Source organism: Gadus morhua, unplaced genomic scaffold (assembly GCF_902167405.1).
Source record: "Gadus morhua unplaced genomic scaffold, gadMor3.0, whole genome shotgun sequence".
NCBI classification, from domain to species: Eukaryota; Metazoa; Chordata; class Actinopteri; order Gadiformes; family Gadidae; genus Gadus; species Gadus morhua.
In genome coordinates, this window is record NW_021964142.1 from 381,765 (window position 1) to 386,784 (window position 5,020).

Sequence of the window (5,020 nt, forward strand, 5' to 3'; positions counted from 1 at the left end):
TGGTAGCTTAGTTTTTTCCCGCCTTGATATTTCAAATGCGGTTGTTTTATCCGGTATGTGTGGTCAATTGTTTGCTTCCTTTGTTTTGTAGAGTGGAGAGTGATATCCCGGATTGTGTGTGACGCCCGTGTTGTTTTGTCTCCTTTGGAAAGGTATGCCTGTTATGTGTCTTTGTTATGGTAAAATATGTAAAATGAGTGTGAGGAAAATGACAATTCTCTATTATATTTTATTTCCTTTATTAGTGTATATATTTAATATACTGTCTTTTTATTTAATTAATTTATTTGAGATCATTTTATGCTTTGTTTACATTTTTATAATTTATTCCTTACATGTATTTATTGAAAGTCACAGGATATATGTGTCTAGCGTGAGTGAGCGCTGATGCACGGAGCTGAGTGGAGAGTGATATCCCGGATTGTGTGTGACGCCCGTGTTGTTTTGTCTCCTTTGGAAAGAATAAACCTCTAGTACTCGACTCCTGTGTGTGCCTCACTGGAAGATACAAGACACAACGCAGAAAGACATTGGTTACACTTGTGTGTTTCCACCTGTCCGTGTCGCAACTAGTGTGTCTGTGTGTGTAGAGTGTTGGCGAGTGCGTGCGTGTTTGTCCTGGGGAAGTGTTTGGTTTAATTTGGGGGATTCTGTTTATGGTTTGTTTTGAGCCCTGCTTCTGTTAAGCCACTGGCAGGAGGCCTTTTTATAGCTGCGGATAACCAGTGGGCTATCACGCATGTTTAAGATCCTTTTCGGCCTGGTTTGTGTGTTTGTGTTATATTTTGTTTTCTTACTGATTTCCTTTTGTGAATTACATTTTGTGGAGTTGTGTTTATTGTTTTGTTTGGTCGTTTGTATCTGCCCTCATCTCTCTTTTGTTCCTTCGTTTCCAGGCGCTGAGTGCCCACCGCAGGGAGGCAACTAGATCCTTTAGGTGGTGGTTCCCGAGTGTGGTTTCACGTGTGTCCTCTTGGAATTTCTCTTTTATCATTTTGATCCTGTGTTGCTGTGTGTATGTGCGAGCACGAGTGACTGGTTGGTGTTTATGTGTCTCCCCCTCCGTCTCCTGGTATCTTGCCCCCTGCTGGTAAGCCTCAGCCCTAACCATCCTGTCTATCCCCTACATACCAATTGATTTCATTTATCCTGTTTGTTATATGTGGAACACATGTTTTAGTTAATAAAAACAACTTATTTTTGGAACTTCGTCTCTGGTGCCGTCAGTCAACGAACGTGTGTGCTAGATAATTGTTTGGATTTAATTGATTAGTATATCCCTGGGTGCAATCCCTAGGGTGGCGTTGTCGGTTAGCTTGCTTTTTCCCGTAATGCCACACAAGCACACAGAGGACACAATGTCTGAAGTTGACCCTTTTTGCTGTCCAGCCTGTCAACCTGATATGTTGGCAGTATGCTGTGATGGCAACCGGAAACATTATCGTTTCAAAAAGTCAAGGGGGTATGTAAATATTACACAGACGTTAATGTAGCTATTTGAACAACAACATTGTCATTGAAATAGTTTCATGTCGAGTAATGTGATGTTAGTTAAATAGGCATTTCGTGATCATTTGCAATGCACAGAACTGAGGAACCCTCTTTATATGAGGGCTTGTTCATAGCCAAAGACGATGAAGTTCTGGCCTTTCAGGAGAATATCAGAGGAAGCAGCGGGGCAAGAGTAAGTTTGATTCTGCATACCACAATCTGTTTATGTATGTGTGTAAGGTATGTGTTTCTAGTCCAAATGAGTAACAGCTGACTTCACAGGCAAATGACAATGGGACATGTGGGGTGTCAAGGTTCAGGGCAAGTAAGGAGGCCTCAAAGAAATCTTCCTCAAAAATTGATGAAGAGGGCATACAGGTGGCAGTCTGCAGGTATGTTGGTATGTCAGAAGAATGTTATTGTACAGTGCCATTTGCCACTCATGTTGTGGACACATACATCTGAATGTCATATTTGATGTACAGTAAAAAATCAAGAAATGTGAGTGTGTGAGGTTTTGAGCAACTCTTTGTGTGCAAGTTGATGATTATCCATATTGTCTCTTATCAATCAGACATGGGATATTATTGCGAGGACTGAACCACTACCGTGGCGAAATATTTGCCTACCCCATGTTTTTGCATAAAGAATTGGGGGAGAGAGGGCAAATGTCACTTTCTTCTGCATGGATGTTGTCTGCAGGTAATTTCTTTTTGTCAACCTACTGTATATTAAATGACAAGTACCTCAGTATTTAAGTCAGGATCGTGGTTTTAGATTGATGTCCCAGCAAAATGTGTTGCAACGTGCGTAATACCCACTAATGTTGCTCTTGTTTTGTAGGTACTGGCCCTACCTAAGCAAAGTGGTTGCGTTTGCAGAGCTTCAGCCTTTGATGCATATGAGACCACATCTCAGTGTAATGCACGCCAAAGCACATACAGCAAAATGCGAGGTACCTGAAATAATAATAATGCTTTACATTGCACTTTTAACATTAAGTAAAAGTGCAATGAAATGAATGGTAAAACACTATGTTGCAGGTGAGATGGGGTGGCAGAAATCAGGATGGAGCAGGGAACACAGTTGGAGAGGAAGTTGAACAAGTATGTTATTACTGTCATTATTGAAACGGTGGACATAGGACTCTTAGGACTCATTCGCATCATGCGAATGATGATGCACATCTGCAGGGAATGGGGAGAACAGTTACTCTATTGCCGCTTCAGAAAATCAAACATGCTGTATGACTGGCCTATGTATTCACAAAATGCTTTGAATCAAAGACAGGATCTATTATGGTTTTTTTTATGTATTTTTTGACAGTTTATATAGGGATAATTTAATTAATGTATTGTCTTTACATCTAGGTGAACAGCTTTCTCTCCAGGGCAGCTCTTATCACAAAATACATGACAAAAGCAGGTTGGTATAGCACATTTAATGCTATTACACAATACACTGACACCATAAACTGAAGAGAACGCTCTTAAGACAGACTTATTATAGTATTATTATTTTATGTTATTACACACACTTTTAGAACAAGTCATGTCCATCAGATTTTCTCAACTGCAATTGCCTTTCCAATGTGAATCTCTCCTATCCAGCATGTGGATTTATTTATGTTTAAATTAGGGAGAGAAAATATGCTGACGTAACAGGCCATGGGTTGGAACAGAAAAAAAGCCTCCACAAAGCTTTGGCCCAGAGATACGTCACAGTAAGCTCATTGATAAAGATCTGATGAACGCTTTTTTTTGCTGGAAGGTGGCATGAAATTGTTTTACCTTTTTTTTGTGTTTTCAAGATCTCAGAGAGGGCAAAACTGGAAGCTGCCAGCCTCAGTGACTTTCAGCAAAAGCAAAACCTCACTCAGCAAACAATAGAGCAGTGGGTGTTTGATGTCCAGCAATGGGCAGTCACAGGTAAATCAAGCACATTGCAACAACAACTATTCAAACATAAAGTGGATATAAATTGGAAAATGAAATGATCACTGACTGTCTTACCTATTTAGATCGAGTCTACACACAAGGGTGTACAGAGGACCTCAGGGCAGAAATAGAGACCATCACGGTAACCCTCCTACGCAAGAAGCAGGACCTCTATCGTCAGCATGGTTTGTTGATCGCTATTGTAATGGCACATTACAAAATCAAAAAAAAAGAAAAATGGTGTCCATGACAGTTTTTTAGGCTATTGTTTCACTTTGCAGATAGCAACCAGACAAGACACAGCAAGCGAAGAAAACTTAGAGATTTAAAAAAAAAAACTAAGAGAAAAGGTCTTGCAGTACAACGCATCTGAAGAAGATGAAATTGATGAGGACTTGGCCTGCAATTTGACGGAGGGCTACATCCTACCATGGGAGAGAAGTGAAGATGGTATGATGTTTTCCCTTCTGACTAAAACATAAACATAATTCCCCCTCTCAAATGCTTTATTGGCATGACTGTTTGAGTACAGTAGTCTCTGTCTCTCTCTCACACTCTCTGTCTGTCTGTCTCCATCGCTCTGTCCCTCTCTCTTTCTCTGTGGGTTTGTAATGTTATCAAAGTATTCCTTTTTCATATTTCCATCACTTTCCTCTACCTACAGGCCACTCATTCAGATTGAAAAGGTCACTCTTTGACCGAATTATGCTACTTAAACGGTATGAGGAGGAGCAGAGCATCCTCATCAAAGAAATGACACAGCACATCATGTCATTAAGGAAGGAGATAAAGGGAGTGGAGAAACTCAAAGACAACATTGGGATGTTCGGTATGTTGAATTCTGAACATTTATTTTCCTCAAAATGTAATTCAAAGTAAATGTTATTTGTGACATAAAAATATACAGGTATACATGAAGCGAAATGCTTAGTCCCTTGACTCCTGACCCTGCAGTGTGTAATAAGTAAATAAATAGGAAAAAAAATAGGAAGAATAAAGAAAGAATGTTTTTGAAATTCTTGTTTTGAAAAAACTGTTTCCCATTTTCAATATTTTCTATTTCAATACAGATTATGGTGACATGTCAGAGGACGCTGCAAAAGGTTTCGAAAGTGTCCTCATGCGGAGGTCCACCGAACTGGAGAATTCATGCCAACAAGCTGTGAGCTCATACAGTGCTATAGTTGATGAGTTAGAGATTGAAGACACCGAACAAAGGGTGGATTCTGAGGGTGAAAATGGCTTCAGTAGTCCGGAGTCAGAGGAAGAGGATTAGGAAGGAAAATATCAGGGGGGTTTATTTTTGCTTTCTGTTAACTTTGTTCTATTTATATTTTCCCTCTGTATTGTATCCCTATGTATTGTTCCCTTAAATTAGAAAATAATAAATTTTAGCATATTCACAGTACCCTGAACTAAGAGCCCAACTTGTTAATTAATCATAATCAAAGTAGGGTATATTTGTTGCTATATTTGTTGGCACTCTACGGCTGACTGAATGTTCATGCATTGGTAATCTATAATAAGTAACAATAAATACAATGTCCTTCTTTGAGCTAATGACTCCATACTCAATTCACTTTGACAAGACT

General features: G+C 39.5%; 2 long non-coding RNA genes across 2 annotated transcripts; both read left to right on the forward strand.

Annotated features, from left to right (window-relative positions):
* Positions 1-1,205: 1,205 nt before the first annotated feature.
* LOC115539067 (uncharacterized) lies at positions 1,206-2,134 on the forward strand. The gene is made up of 4 exons (XR_003975658.1): positions 1,206-1,462; positions 1,588-1,684; positions 1,774-1,883; positions 2,066-2,134. It is a non-coding gene; the product is annotated as an uncharacterized LOC115539067 (long non-coding RNA).
* Positions 2,135-2,403: 269 nt separating this feature from the next.
* Positions 2,404-4,251, forward strand: LOC115539085 (uncharacterized). Its single transcript, XR_003975673.1, has 8 exons — positions 2,404-2,446; positions 2,535-2,597; positions 2,862-2,916; positions 3,130-3,214; positions 3,302-3,419; positions 3,512-3,613; positions 3,710-3,878; positions 4,093-4,251. It is a non-coding gene; the product is annotated as an uncharacterized LOC115539085 (long non-coding RNA).
* Positions 4,252-5,020: the final 769 nt, after the last annotated feature.